The sequence below is a fragment of the Anguilla anguilla genome, chromosome 4, assembly GCF_013347855.1.
Source record: "Anguilla anguilla isolate fAngAng1 chromosome 4, fAngAng1.pri, whole genome shotgun sequence".
In the NCBI taxonomy this organism is placed as follows: Eukaryota; Metazoa; Chordata; class Actinopteri; order Anguilliformes; family Anguillidae; genus Anguilla; species Anguilla anguilla.
The window spans coordinates 2414254-2430076 of record NC_049204.1 but is presented as its reverse complement, the minus strand read 5'-3'; the positions used below and the strand labels follow the sequence as shown (position 1 = coordinate 2430076).

General features: G+C 46.3%; 1 protein-coding gene across 1 annotated transcript in view; it reads left to right on the top strand.

The window, feature by feature from the left end:
- Positions 1-15823, top strand: part of alpi.1 (alkaline phosphatase, intestinal, tandem duplicate 1) — a 127575-nt gene that overhangs the window by 58333 nt on the left and 53419 nt on the right. The window contains exon 3 of the mRNA XM_035412365.1: positions 5680-5854. The gene's annotated coding sequence lies outside the window, so the exon portion shown is untranslated. The remainder of the gene's footprint in view (positions 1-5679; positions 5855-15823) is intronic.

Genomic DNA, 15823 nt, shown 5'->3' with positions numbered 1-15823 from the left:
TGGAGAAAAAGACTCCATAACATATGGCTGCACATGGCCAACCTATTCCAATGGCCTTCCCTGTCACTATGGAAATATATCAATACAGTGTATAGTGAGGAATACTGTAATACATTGAGTAATGCAGATATTTTCCAATACACATCAATACATTGTCATTTTTGCTTTGGAATAAATTCTGCTGGTAATATTCAAATATGTCCCACTGGCACCAAAGCAGCAATAATTTGTATTTATTACAATTATTATGTCATTATTCAATATGTTTCTCAACACAAACAATAATATTTTGTACATTTCAAGCAACAGCTTATTATTTAATAAACAAGTCAGTGCAATGTCTTGATATCATTGGTATGTGTAGTGAACACTGCAAATATTATCATAAAAGCCTTATGTTGAAACAAAAAAAATTATAAATCAACAATGCCGAAATATTGGATCTCCAGATACGTAGAGAGATGTTTTTGTGGTGTAAGAGTTGCTCAGGGATTGTGTGGCACTGTTGGCCTGTAATTCTGCAGTATGCAGACAGAGAGAAAGCTCATTAAGAGAGTATACACACTGATACATGATACCCCTCAGTCCAGTCTTAGTCTGAGCCCCTGGACTTACTTAGCTCTAAAGGGAAGAGGAATTTATTCACTTTATTTTTGGATTATTATTATTATTATTATTATTATTATTACTACACTCTTTTTTTAACTTGAACATAAATGGGGCTTTTCTAAAATTAGATGATTCCAATATTAGACGGCCGATAATCTCGGCAATATCAGAGCTTGAGATAGGGAATGGGAGGCTTAGCTCTACAGGCTTAAGTTTAACACCCTGGTCAGAGTTCATGGGCCTGTTATGTGAGGTTTCAGGACCCGTAGTCATCCCTTCCCTTGCAGAAATGGAATTTACTGCCCTTAAATATATATTTGGGCAAATATACAAATTACTGCTTCTTTAACATGCAAGGTACAGTATTTTTTTTTAAATACACTGCTGTGACCATAATTTCTTTCCATAAAGTGTATATATATATGTATATATATATATATATATATATATAATATATTCCAGTGTATTCAATTTCTGTAAGGGCTACCATGCTGGTGGAGCATTCCCAAATAAATAAGGAGAGTGAGAATAATTCCAAAATGAATAAGGAGAATGATGAGAATTCCCAAATGAATAAGGAGAATGAGAAGAATTCCCAAATGAAAAAGAAGAACAAGGAGAATTCCTAATGAATATGGAGAAGGATAATTCCCAAATGAATAAAGAGAAGGAGCAGAATTCCCAAATGAATAAGTAGAACGAGAAGAATTCCCAAATGAATAAGAAGAACGGTGAGCATTCCAAAATGAATAAGGAGAATGAGTAGAATTCCCAAATTAATAAAGAGAATGAGAAGAATTCCGAAATGAAAAAGGAGAACAAGGAGAATTCCCAAATGGCTAAGAACGGAGGAAAGCCCACCAGGAGGATGTCCTTGTTCTCCTCTCCTTGGTGGCTTCCGAAGCGCGGCCGTGGTTCCGGTGAGGTCGTTCCTAACAGCGACACATAATCAATTTACCGCCAAATGAGGAAATTACCCGTGGAGTAAGTGCAGGGACGATTTGTTTCAGTGGACGGGGAGGAAGAGCACCCTCCCCTCTTCACTGTGTCCTCCGTAAAACTTTGGCCAAACAGTGTGGAACCGAGCAGGGAGGGGGTCACGCTGCTCATGGCTGGGCTTTCTCCCATTTCATACAGACCCCAGGTTAGGCGGGGCCTTAGTCCTATAAGATCTCATTATCATTTGCATCCAGACTCCTGGGTAGGAGGGGCCTTAGTCCTATAAGATCTCATTATCATTTGCATCCAGACCCCTGGGTAGGAGGGGCCTTAGTCCTATAAGATCTCATTATCATTTGCATCCAGACCCCTGGGTAGGAGGGGCCTTAGTCCTATAAGATCTCATTATCATTTGTATCAAGACCCCTGGGTAGGAGGGGCCTTAGTCCTATAAGATCTCATTATCAGCTGTATTTTGCAACCACTCCTAGGTGTTCCTCTGTATCATGTGTCCCCCATGTTTATTCGGGCTTTTGATCTTTTTAAAGGAAGGAAATGTTACCCCGGCCGTACACAAAAGAAAAATACAGACCTGCTCCAGTGTTTACGTTTTATTTTTTACAGAGAAAAAAAATAACGAAACACTTCAAATGAACTAATATTTCAATGAAGGAGAAATCAGCTGGGTTTATTTTAAAGCTGCCCTACTATTTGTGTAGTAATTTGTGCCGTTCATTTCATAATGTTAGTCTTGGACTTCTCTTTGTGAGAGCCCAGAGGCCGGCTAGTTTAACCATTCCTGCAGTGTAAACACAGGCCCGTTTCTGTTCTAAGAAAAGAAGTCTGGGGGATGGTGTTGTCTGCGTTTCCTTCGCATGTATAACGCTGTGTATGTTTGAGTCGTCCTGCCCATTCTCACCCGGGCCAGGGGGGGTCTTCCGTTGGAGAAACACGGCCGTATCAGCTATTGATTACCTCATAACATGACCACCATGGTCTGCACAGCCGTATCAGGTATTGATTACCTCATAACATGACCGCCATGGTCTGCACAGCCGTATCAGGTATTGATTACCTCATAACATGACCGCCATGGTCTGCACAGCCGTATCAGGTATTGATTACCTCATAACATGACCGCCATGGTCTGCACAGCCGTATCAGGTATTGATTACCTCATAACATGACCGCCATGGTCTGCACAGCCGTATCAGGTATTGATTACCTCATAACATGACCGCCATGGTCTGAACAGCCGTATCAGGTATTGATTACCTCATAACATGACCACCATGGTCTGCACAGCCGTATCAGGTATTGATTACCTCATAACATGACCGCCATGGTCTGCACAGCCGTATCAGGTATTGATTACCTCATAACATGACCGCCATGGTCTGCACAGACGTATCAGGTATTGATTACCTCATAACATGACCACCATGGTCTGAACTGGCCGTGTTCCTGCGACGCACGCGTTGTCGGCGCCATTTTGTGCCCAAGCTAAGAGCGGCAACCTCACACTTTTTTCTGTTATCGTAAACAGCCAGCTGTCTGTTAGCGTTAGCCGCTAGTGTCTGAGGGACAGAGAGAGAGAGAAAGAGAGAGGGACAGAGAGAGAGAGAGAGAGAGGGACAGAGACAGAGAGAGAGAGAGAGAGAGGGACAGAGAGAAAGAGAGAGAGAGAGGGACAGATAGAGAGAGAGAGAGAGGGAGAGGGACAGAGAGAGAGAGAGAGGTCTGGCGGAAAGGCGGGATCGCGGCGAGCGCCAGGTCTGCACAGTGTAGCGAGATTCCCCCCGCTGGCGAGGGCGAAGGGGTTCTTTTTTCCCCCCACTCTTTCCCCCACTCTTTCTTAAGTTCATTTTTTCTTCGCAGCCTTAATGAGATTTCAAAGAACAACCAAGCGGCCGGGATTTAATTCTTTCAGTCGCCACTTCCAGGAAATGTGCAGGATGCAAGTTTTTACCCCCCTCTCTTGGGTGGATAAACCTGTGGATGTAACCAAGGCCATTTTGTGCCAGGACACACCCGGGCTAAATACTAACCAATGAGGCTGGATCAGAAAGTAGCAGCACAGGATAACCACTCCAGGATTTAGGGAAGTGGATAGTATATGTAATATGTTGAAAAAATAATAAATAAATAAAAAATCAAGATTGGGATACTCCTAATAATCCATCTCTATATGCGCAAATACACTAATTATGGCTGATTTCAGATACTGCAATATTTGTTTCCCCAAAATATTCTGCTGTAAAATGTATTTAATATTACATTTTCCAAAATGCCCATATTTTTAGGTGCAGTATATTATAGAATACTCCATTGCCTTCGTTACGCTCGCCGTCAGAACAGCGACAGAACAGGAATGGCCGTGCTCCTTCTGAGAATTACAAATCCAGTCCTTAGCCATGCTGTGGGTGCATACGTATCACATCCCGTTCACACCAAAATATCGCCGTGTCAAGTGTTTACGTAGTGTGAGCATACCGGTGGAAAAGGGTTCGCATTCACAATGCAGATAGGGTGTATGTTACGTTATCTACGCGGGGCTCACGGTTAATCAGAACGATAAGATAAAAACCAACAGCAGTAGCGGTAGCTGGAACATTGCGGTATTCTCATGAAACGTGATCCGGGAGGTTTGACCGTAAAGTCATTTAATTTCCTCCCTTTTCCTCTCTCGCTCGGCAAACTTTGAAGTCGGGAGTTGATGTTGCTGACGCGAGTTATTTTGTGGAAGGAGAGAAAGCGTTTTGTTCTGTGAGGCACATTAAACGAGCCAATGTGTCTTTTACTTCAGCTTCCGTAATTCCTACAGTCTTAATGTGATTTATTTTCACTATCAGATTTGTGTTGAATCTTATCCGCGCCTCGGTCTTTTCACTCGTTTCTCACGTCCCCCTTTTTCCCCGATTGAAGAGGAGTCGCGGAAATCCGTGTTGACGAGAAACCCATGCGTTTCGCGTCTATTTCTGGTGAAAAGGCTCGGTTCCTCGCTTGGATTTCCTTGACGGTGTAACGCCATACCGCTGCACCTTAGTGCACCTGTAAAGTATACCCTGTCAAGGGTATTTCCCTCTTCTCAAAACATGTCACATATTGCTGGCCTCCGTGCGCGTCCCACTTTTCCACGACAACTTAAACTGCAGCGCTTTCAAAGATCTGAAAATAAACATTTTAAAAATTGATGGTGGATGACATTTTCTAACTCTGTTATGACGGTCTTTGGGTTCAGGGTGGGTCAGGCGGGTATAGAGAGGTGAACTGCATCTCAGTCTTTGTATTTTGCAGCTTGTGTTCAGTTCAGATTAAAATGTACATATATGGTTACTGTACTTCTTCGCTTACGTTCTTATTACTCATTTTGTTTAGTCTGTTTTGCTGACAGTCAACAACATTTAGTGGACAGGAAAACAATCGCAAAGAAAATGACTTTTTGATCTGCATATTTTTAAAGTAGTTCTACAAACTGAGAATAAGAACTATGAATATTCATTAAAAGTTTACATTGAAACAGCAGGCCTATCAAAACACCTGTATCCATTGATTCAATTGGTTTAATTAAAGATTAGCCATCTTCTAATCTAATAGAACACCATGTGCTAATTAAAGGTCTTCTTAACATAATTAATGTGAGACATGATTAGTCTTCGGCCGTTTTAAAAATGAACTGTGTGTCCGTAACGCAGCCAGAAACAGAAATACGTTCCACTGCTTTTCACACATTTATTTCACAACAAAAGCAGGTCTTGGGGTGATTGAGTTGTCATGGAGACACACAAACACACATGTTCTGTAGAACCTCATGCAGTGATCAATCCTCTCCTGCCGTTCTCTAGCTGTAATACAGTATGTCCTGTGAGGATTGTTATTTATGGTGGGATTTAGCCAGTTTGTTACAGGATTTTTGAAAAAGATAATAATGTCCCTCAGTACATGTTGATTCATAAAGTCTCTCTGTATGTGTGTATTCATAAAGTCTCTGCGTGTTTATTCATGATGTCCCTCTGTTCATGTTTATTCATAAAGTCTCTGTGGGTGTTTATTCATGTGTGAAAGACCCGTGCTTCTGGAGTAAACAGAAGTGGGAGGGGTGACCTCTGACCCTGTCGCTTCCCCTTCCAGGCGTTACCCATAATGCCATGTGTGCAGCCGTGCGGAAAATCTTAGGCCTGTTCGTCAGAACTGCACACCTGCTTAACCAAGCACCTGCAGAACCACGCACCTGCAGAACCATGTACCTGCAGAACCAAGCACCTGCTCCAGTGTTTCAAGAGAGAAGGTGGACCGAACTACACAGGTATGTGGGGAGACTGAGGGGAGAATGGGGGGAGATTGTGAGGAGAGTCTGAGGGGGGACTTTGGGGAGACTGAGGGGAGTCTGTGGGGAGACTGCGAGGCTTTTAATGGGACTGTTGCTCAGGTGTCCCAGGAAGGGTGGAGGAAGGGAAGAGGTGGTTGAGTCACTTCGTCTGTCATTTTGTTTTCCTGGCATCTTTTGCAAGAGCGGATATTTCACAGCAAGGGGGAAGTCTGGTGTTAAAATAAAAAGGAGTGGTAAAATGTAAGGGAGTGGTCGGCTTGTGTTACAAGGAAACGTCTGAGTGGAAAGAGCATCATGTTAAAAATAAAATTAATCTGTGTTTCCAGTAACGGCATTTGTGGAGAGAAGTGACATTAGGAAAGAAAGACAGAAGAGAGGGACAGCTCAGTTTCAGGGTGAAATGGCGTCTTTGGCGGGAAGGGTTCCCAGCGTGCAGGTGGACCGGCTCTTCCCTCTCCAAACGCAGGTCGCCGTGAGGAATGGCCCAGGTGCCATTTCAGCTCCGTGAGTTTGGCGGCTTTCGTCTGCGGAGGCTCCTGCCAACCGGGCTCCACCGGAGGGTGGGGGGCGGAGGGGGGGGGGGGGGGGGGGGGGGCGGGAACAGAACACTCACGAACCCGCGACCTCCTGTCAAAACACCGCGCATGTGTCTGCGAACTTCCTGCTTTAAGAAAACAAAAAACCAGCGGGGATGGAAAGGTTGAGAAACTCACGCTTCCCCCCCCCCCCCACTCCACCCCTCCTCCTGCGTAGGCATCCTCAAAGCCAAGGAGCAAAATTCGATCGTCAATCTTCAAATCGGAGCGGCTCTTCTGGCACCACCGTCCTCTTATCGTCCTCGGGACAGGTGCGCCGTCGCCGCGGTGACGGCGGGCGGGGGGGGGGGCGCCGGTCGGTGATGAGCGTGTCCGTGCGTCAGCGCCCCGCCGCCGTTTGTTCTCGGTCCGTTAAGGTCGGCCCGTTTAGGCCCGGGGGGGAACGCGGGTCGGCTCTTAAGGTCAGGCGGACACAATCGGGAGTCTGTACGGAATTGTCCCCGGTCCAAGCTGCGCATCTCCCAGGCATAGATCCCACTGACATTTCCTTTGTGCTTCTGGGCAATGAGCAAAACCCTAAATCTTCCAGGGAGGCACCTTGCGTTCGTCAGAGGGTCTGTTGCTCCTCACCTACGCCCCCGTTCTCTCAGTGCTGCTCTGAAAGGGGGATTTCACCGTAATTTTACTGAATGAATGGAGACGCCTCGGCTTAAAACATGTAATAATTAATTACAGCACGGTTAAAAAAGAGAACAAAAGAACTTAGCCTAAAAGACCAGCGACCAGTAAAAGACCAATCAGTTTCCTCAACTTTTTTTTTTGTTGGAGTGTTGGGGTGGTTTCTGAAAAACCTATGCAGCTTTCCCAAAAACAATCCTTTTAAAAGATGTAGCTAATTGAAATGATATTATGCATCGTTTTCTGGATGTAGTTCTCAGTTAGACAGATCAAATCAATGGCCCTTATGGGGGAACCAAACCATCTCCCTAATTTTTTATTTTCACACAAGGGTGTATTTTAATACTCTTTGAATTTAGAAGCAGGTATAAAACGGACCACTGATTTTTCCCCATTCCAAACTTTCCAAGAATGCCACCAGACGCACACCATGTCTAACTCTGTGTCTTATTTCTGGGCTAAAACAAGTATCTGCACCCTTTTTTGGCTAAGCCTGGACACCCCTTGCTTTACCCTCTCTGATGCAACCTCCTGATTCCCGCTGGAAAACTCCAGCATTACGTCATGATCTGATATGAGGTTCAGTGTCTGTGCAGGTGCTTGTGATAACGGCAGGTAATCATGCTACGCTAAGAGCACGTGCTACGCTAAGGTAATCGTGCTACACTAAGAGCACGTGCTGCGGCCGTGCCCGGGGTCACGGAGCGCAAGCCAAAGCAGGTCACACGCCCTGGAGCGGCCATTTTGAGCCTGGCACAGCCCCAGAGGGCCTGTGTTTTTCTGCAACTCAGCCTATGGCCTATATTCAGTCAAAAGTTGTCCTTAAGTTTTACCGCTAAGTATTAATTATTTTCATACCTTTTTATTTACTCCATGAATGCACAGGTTTGGCACCTTTTTTGGAGATTGGCAAATAAAAACTCACCAAACGTACTGTATTTAGTAGAGGAATCAACGGTTAATTAATTACCCCTGTGCACCGAAGCGGAGTTCAGCGAAGGCGAAGGAAGGGGTCCCGCTCGAGAAGTCAAGGCGAAGGGGGAGCGTCCGCAGTAACCTGGCGTGTTATCTCCACTTTCGCGACCCCCCGTACCGATGAGCCGAACTTAGTGCCCCCGCCCCCCCTCCTATAACAACACCCCCTCCCGGCGGGACTGTCCTGCTGTGGGACTGCAGCCGAATCCGTGTCTGGGCTTTCAGGACCCCGCTGAGCGGGATGGCGGGATGGTGGCGGTACGGTCACGTCTCTCCCCCCCCCCCCCCCCCTCGGGCTCCTCGCGCGGTACGACCGGGGCTCTCTCTCAAAACCCCCCCCATTTTATTAAAAGTTATGTTTGACCGTAGAGGCTTTTTATTGTTGTAGTGAAACGGGAGCTCTGTTTACATTCGTAAGAAAAAGAAGCACACGCGTCTTCCCTTACAAAGAGAGGGAAAGAAAAAAAAAAGATTTAGAAAGATTTAGCATCACTGAAGTCCTACCGTAAGCACTTGGCTGCGTATCTTAGATATCATGGTGTGACTCTTAAAAATGACATATTCAGTAGGAACCAATTTAGGCAGAACTAATGCAGTCCAGACTTCTGAAGCGGCTGCGTGAAGTAATGCTTTCAGGCCCGGCTCAGCTGGAGAAGGAAAACACAACAGAGGGTTTCCCTCTTCCCGTGTAAACCTCTGTGCCCTGCAGACGCTTCAGTTTCTATTGCGCTCTCACACATGAGTGTGCGTCCAGCCTAGGTAAAACTTACTATGTCAGTGTGAAACTTAATGTACCAGCGCTGATTTCACACCGAGGAGTTTTCTGTGTGAGCTTAGCTTCATCTTTTTCTCGATGTTATTGTTATGGGGGAAAATGATTAATAAATGACGTTTTTTTTTCTCTCTCGATCTTACTGGAATATATGGGAGGAATCGCCTGTTTTCCGGTGATCAATGAGCTGCCTCCCTTCAGGTTGCGTTTAATGTGGAATGAATTAGACGATGACGCGTTGGGTGTCGCTGCCAACACACGCAGGACCGTAGGTGTGCTGGAGCGGATGCATTACATGCCACCCGGGAACGCCAGATGCGTAAACACTGCAGCGGTAACATGATCCACTTTGTCTTTGAGCGTTTCATGTCCATAAATCATTTCCTTGTTCTTGTTTTTTAAGTAATAATAATAATAATAATAATATTAATAATAATAATAATAATAATAATAGTAGCAGCCCATCTCTTTGCCATTGACATCCTGTTCCCGTGAAAATACCCCCGGGAAAAAAAAACTTCTTTATCGGTTGTAGTCAAAGGGTTTGTGTGTTAATCTTCTTATGAAATGCGAAAGTCACGGGTGTTATCTTGCTGTTCCCTCTTCAAATGCTTTTACAATAGCATTAGCCTGAACCGCAGCAGCCAGGTTAAACTGCCTCGGTCACAGTGTCAGCTTTATAGGGAAATACCCATAAATATAACAGACACGGGGAGAATCCGACAGAGCAATGCAGTCTCTTCTTCACCTGGGGATCTGGAGCAGACTCTCGGCTGCACAGAGCCCTGACCTCAACCCCATCCAACACCTTTTGCCTCAACCTCACTACCGCTCGTCTGGCTGAGCTGAAGCAAATCCCTGCAGCAGTGCTCCAACATCTAGTATAAAGCCTTCCCAGAAGAGAGGAGGTTGTTACGGCAGCAAAAGGGTGAACCAGCTCCATATTAATGCCCATAATTTTTGATGAGGTGTTGGATGTCAGGTGTCCGCATACTTTCGGCCCTGTGGCGTACTGCTTCAGTTTAAGTGGATTGTTTGTAAAAGTAGTTTGTATGTACGGGAAACCACCCCTCACTCAGATCGCTGTGCTATTCACTCTGCTAAATCCCTAAAAAATATACAGTGGTGGACTGTATGAATAAGTGTCTCAGCAATATTCCGGCCAGGCCTGTTGTGGATGAAGGTGTAACAGTTATGAACAGTTATTGATATGTGTTATTAAGACGCACGCCCTCTTTTCAAAAGGAAACCATGAAACCTTCCTGCTAGGCTATCCAGGAACAGCCCGGTTCATAATTCCGCCAACTCACCACCTTGTGTTTTCACCGGTAGCTCACAAAATGGCATTACTCAGCCGATGTAAACAGCTTGTTTGTTTTGATATCTGACCAGTGATGTGACTAAAGTCCGTGCCATGTCCACGCTTATCCAGCTTTCAGTGGGTAATGGCGTGCAGGTGTAGGCTTCCTCAGAAGCAGCCGGTTCAGGTGAAGTCATGCTGTTGACGTGATTCATCCCGCTCGGCTCACTTCCCATTATCCGTTCATTTTATCGCTCTTATCACCTGTATTCTTCTGTCTGGTTCCTCTAGCACTTTCATGTTAGGCCTGTATCTCCATCCAGCACTTATATTGCACTCGTATCGTTATCTTGATGTTGTGGCTCGTCGTCGTGCCTCATTGTTTGACTTGACCGTAACTTTTCTGGCCTAGCCTATGCCTACTGTGTGAACTGGACTTAGCGTGTTCACGGCTACGCATAACTGTTGCATAATGAGCATTGCACCTTATCGGACCTGCGTTTTCTAGTTGCTCCAGTGACCTTCGGTGCTTACTGTACGTCGCTTCGGATAATAGCGTCTGCCAAATGAATGTAATGTAAACGTGAATTTGCATACAGATTTCAAATGACAAGCCCAATTGTGCGTTTATACTAACGACTGAGAACACACACAGGTTTTATGTTTCCCTGCAGTCCTGCCAATAAACAGAGCAGCCAGTAGCAGATTAAATTACAGAGAGAATATAAAATTACACTCACAATGGGAGCCACTGTTAGCCAGAGTTAGATTTTTTATATTATTCAAATGTTTAAAATAAATTTAAATAGGTTCTCACGAAATAACGATTATTATATTTATATGTAAATGGAATGCACTGAAAATATATTGAAATACAATGTATCACTAAGATACTGCAACACATTTCAGTGTATGGGCAAGTACACAAATTATTGCCACTTTCATATGCTGCAGTATATGTAAGATTAAATAATCTTAAATGTACATATTGTATTTTCAGTACACATAGATATGGTTTATTGCAATATGTCCCGTTTGCATGTGGAGATATACTGTGCTCCAACTTTCACCCACTGGATAGTTTAGCCCCTAAAATATAGTTCTCTGTGTGTTTGAGAAAATCAGACATGTAGTTGTGTGTTACCAAAGTCTCCCAGGGTCAGTACGTAGGACAGACTGGGGCATCGTGTGGGCAGGGAGTTTTCTGTGGATGGAGCGAATGCCTACATTCAGGCAGCAGCAGACGCTAGTGACCTTTGCAGTGATTGTAACCCATATGGATGCCCCCCTTCTACCTGCCGGAGAGACGTGGGTGATATTAAGAGAAAAGGCATGGTACCATTTGCAGAGTCCTCCAGAGTCGGACGTTATTGTGCCAAACGCATGAATAAATATTGGGTGCAATATATATTCTAATTATAGACTTGGCTTCTTTGGAGTGGAGCCTGTTTGCCTGGCCAAAATACAAAGATGCGGAAACTTTTTGGAAAGACAGACCTTTTGTTTTGCTTTAATTTTTCTGGTCTGTCTTTCCATTAAGTTTCCGCATCTTTGTATTTACCATTAGCATTTAACCCTTTAAGGTGTGAGATCACAAACACATTGTTAGAATGTTCTTAACTGTACATTCTAAGGCTGATGTCACAATCACTGCTGGTGACTGAAAGCGAAATGGAGTTCTGGAACTCTGACTAAGAAAAAAAAAAAAAACATTCCAAAGAATCTTTTCTTCAAAGGGTTAAGTGCATAATGACTTCTGGGTTTTTTCGCATGTGACCAAGTTATCAGCCACAGTTATCAGCAGATTAACAGGAGTTTGATTTCCAGGTCAACCTTTCAGACCTGACACGCAGTCAGCGATGTTTTGCAGTATTATTCATCCATGAATCAGCACGAATATGCCAGATTACACCCCGCTGCTCAGGATGCCTCCTCTCTCATCCTTCCAGTTAATTCCCAGAGAACCTCACTTCCTCCTTCTCCATTTGTTATGCACCTGCGGAATGTTTTGTGTTTTTTTTGCTTTCAGTCTTTCCCTATATAAGCAAGGTGAGCAAGCGTGTAGCCAGAGGCTGATTGCAGGAAACAGTGAAGCAGGAAGGGCTGGAGTGAGGAGTGGGAGTGAGGCAGTCAAGGCCAGGACAGGCTGTTTAGAGGAGACAGAAGGAGTTTGTGAGCGGGGTCCCTGCCGCTGACGGACACCTGGGGTGCTGATTTGGCAGAGAGCCGTTGCCGACAGCGATATGTCCAATATGCCTTTGCTCGCTGGGACACGACAGAAGACTGACTACAGGACGTGAATCTGTTTCAGGGTAAAAGAACCTCGTGATAGTGGCCTGACTGTAGAAAGTGTGTGAGTGTGTGTGTGTGTGTGTGTCTGTTTGGGGTTGACTTGCTGGGAAGGGGCAAAGACTTGACTTCAAAGGGTTTAGAATGAATCGGGGGCCCAGTGTGAGATAACGTCCTCTGACGGGCTAACAGTATCATTCCGGAACACGGCGGGGACACACTGACAAAGGAGAATCATCAGTCAGAGAGCCTCGTGTGGGGGAGGGGATGGGGATGGGGGGGTGGGTCGGTGGGAGAAACAGGTCAAATCATTATCTTAGTTCAATTAGCAGCTTTCAAAAGGCAATTATGAGAAGAGCACTGTGGATGTCCACCCACCCATTCACCGACCCCCCCCCAATAACCCCCCCTCCCCCCCTTTTGCATTCAGCCTCCACCTTCCATTCTCCGGGCTCAGCTGAATGGCTTGCCCTCTGCTGAGGTGCAGCCATGCGTGGTGCGGTAGATAGCGGGAGCGTTCGGCGGGACGCTATTTAATTGAATTGTTTAAAAGCCTCCTGGCGGGCGGTAATATCCCCCTTCCGCCGCGGCTCCTCAAAGCTTCGGCTGATCGGGTCTGCGGAGGAGCGGCTCGCGCGGCCGCCGAGCGCGCGGAAGGACACGTAGCGCACGCGCGCTTACCGTTAGCGGGGTACACGCTTATCGTTAGCAGAGTGGACGCGCTTATCGTTAGCGGAGTGGACGTGCTTATCGTTAGCGGAGTGCACGCGCTTATTGTTAGCGGAGTGCACGCGCTTATCGTTAGCGGAGTGGACACACTTATCGTTAGCGGGGTGCACGCGCTTATCGTTAGCGGAGTGCACGTGCTTATCGTTAGCGGAGTGGACGTGCTTATCGTTAGCGGAGTGGACGTGCTTATCGTTAGCGGAGTGTGTGCTTATCATTAGCGGAGTGCACGCGCTTATCGTTAGCGGAGTGGACACACTTATCGTTAGCGGGGTGCACGCGCTTATTGTTAGTGGAGTGCACGCGCTTATCGTTAGCGGAGTGCACACGCTTATCGTTAGCGGAGTGCACGCGCTTATTGTTAGCGGAGTGTGTGCTTATCGTTAGCGGAGTGCACGCGCTTATCGTTAGCGGAGTGCAGATGCTTTTCGTTAGCAGAGTGCACACTTATCGCCCGCTTCTGTTTACTTCGGTTTTGAAAGCAGCACAAAGCAATGAGAGAGAATCATTCTGTCCAATCAGTGAAGTAGTTATTAAACGCATATTTCACTGTATTACGTACAGTGATGACATACGTAAGTTTATGCATCCACTTATTCTGAAGTTCATTTAATGTTAAAATTTCGCATTTAAAGTTTGCTCAGTAGACACACAGCGATTGAGAGACCACGTCATGCAGAACTCAGCCTTCGCCAGACACCAGCCCCCCCCCCCCCCCTTTCCCCAGCCCCTCCCCGGCAGTGGCCTTCTCCGGTTAATGGCCGTCGTTAAGACAGCAGGGAGGAAGTCTGTCTGCTCTGGCTTGCGTATGACGAGCTCGGACGAGGGCCACCGTTCGTTAGAGAGAGAGAGAGAGAGAGAGAGAGAGAGAGAAGCGCAATTAACCAGCGCAATTAACCTTTAGGGGGGCGGCGGGCGGGGCGGAGGCCAGGACGGATGACGCCATCCCGCGGGGATATAAATCCCGCCCCCGCCGCTGCTCGCCGCTCGCCGTCTCAAGATCAATCGGCCGAACAAACCCGCCGCAAGGACACAGCGGGGAACGGTGAGGGCGGCGGACATCATCGCCGGCCGCTGCCAGGAAGTCCTTTCAGCTTCTGTCCTGTTAAAGGTCACATGGGCCCTGCAATGTGGAATGGCGGTGCGTCACATGACATTCCCCTGGCAGACACCCTTACGCCAGTCTGATCATCAGTCTCGGAATGCTCGGAATCACAAAGGTGTGACATCACCAGCTGGCCACAGAAGGGCCGTTTATAATCAAAGGGCCTCATTCACAAAAATTATTATTACTTTTGTTCTTAAAAATGTTCCTGTGAAAAACCAATGTGGGATTCTTTTCTGTGCGTATCCCACATGTATGAGATGATGAATGCTGGCTGTTTGTAAGTTTTATGTGCAGTCCTGTTCATGTGATTAGCATAAGGAAACAGCCACGATAAACAACAAACGCAGATAAGAAAAAAAATGATGAATGTCTAAATGTTCTTGGAAATGTTCTCACACACAGTTTACAATCGAATATGATCATACACGTTTTGTGAATGAGGTTCAATAAGTGTAACAAGCCAAATGATTTTTGATTTTTTTAGAAAGTTACAAAAACTTTTATTTACATTGATCGCACCTTTCATAGTTTCAGTCATCACCCAAAGCAAGTCAGCAAAATGAAAACAGCAAAAAACAACACAAGAAGTGTATGTAATATCTGATAGTATGTATGTGAAAGCATATTCATCAGGGGAAATGGTGCGCAGAAAACAGAATATGTTTTGATAAATATGTTTTGAGTGCTCACATCAGAGAGTGGGACGGGGGGGGGGGGGGGTGATGACATCAGAGCCTTGGGGGGGTTGGGGGGGGCTTGAGAGGGGGGGGGGGGGGGGGCAGAACCCTCGCAGAAACCCGTGCGCCCCTGCTGATAACAGCCTTGCGGGGGCTCGACCTTTGTCTCCTCCCCCTTCCTAAATCAGCCGCCACCTGCAGACACAGATGCTGGGAGCAGGTTGCGGAGGACAATGTCCCTGACAGGCCCGGCTGTGTGACCGCCGGGGCGGGGGGGTGAGGGGGGGGGGGGTGCATGTTTTTGTCTCTCTGTCAGTGACGTATGGGTGCTTCAGTAATGATGAGAGTAAAGAGGAGGCTCGACACGGTGCAGGGCAAAAGGGAAAAAAAGGAGAGAACAACAAGCCCCCGCTTCAGCCTGCTGATTGGATCTGTTTTTATGCCCCGCCCCCTCCCACCAGAGCAGGTGCACATGTGACGAGCCGAAACCCCGCCCCTCTACATTGCGCGGCCCGGCCAATCACGATAGTCCTTGCAGAGATCACTCTGGTGCGTGTGCTTTCTTTAAAAACTCCATGGCGGTGTTTCTCTCATCTTGACCTTTTCTCTCGCATAAGCTGCTTCTGGAGCACAAAAGCATTTCAAACTGCTTTATAAACTCAGACGATGCTGTGTCCAATGTCCGGTTGCAGGGTGTTGTACACCTGTGGTGACAGTAACACCTGTGGTGACAGTAACAAGGTAAACTCAACACCTGTGGTGACAGTAACACAAGGTAAACTCAACACCTGTGGTGACAGTAACACAAGGTAAACTCAACACCTGTGGTGACAGTAACACTAGGTAAACTCAACACCTGTGGTGGCAGTAACACCAGGTAAACT